This window comes from Plasmopara halstedii, assembly GCF_900000015.1.
Source record: "Plasmopara halstedii genome assembly, contig: Scaffold_287, whole genome shotgun sequence".
NCBI classification, from domain to species: Eukaryota; Oomycota; class Peronosporomycetes; order Peronosporales; family Peronosporaceae; genus Plasmopara; species Plasmopara halstedii.
The window spans coordinates 875,888-876,317 of NW_020187208.1; positions in this window are offsets into that span (position 1 = coordinate 875,888).

Below are 430 nucleotides of genomic sequence, written 5' to 3' on the forward strand. Positions count from 1 at the left end.
CGGATAGCGCTACGCGCTGATGCTAGCTCCGGAGCATGACGGATGTGATGGCCATATCGACCTCTCTCACCCAGAGCAGGAGGTTCTTTTCATCATTCCCCTCGAAGACCTTAACGCTCGCCATGAGCGGCTTTGGGCGCGGAAAATCATCTGTCACTGACGGTGGCGTCATAGCCGCAAATGATGCAGACATTTTCTGCAGCAGGTGCTCTAGCAGCGCGTTTTGTAATTTGAAATCGCCTCTAGACGCGCACCAATTGCCTCGGAGCCTTGCGCCGCAAGGTGTTGCACGCCCTCAGGGCCAAGCAAGGTCATCAGCTTTTTAAGCCTGTCCTGCATGCCCTGGGGCAAAGAGAAAAATTGTTCCATCCACATCGAGGATCAGTCGTAACGACTCAGGTGTAGATTGACTACAAGTGCTACCAAGTGC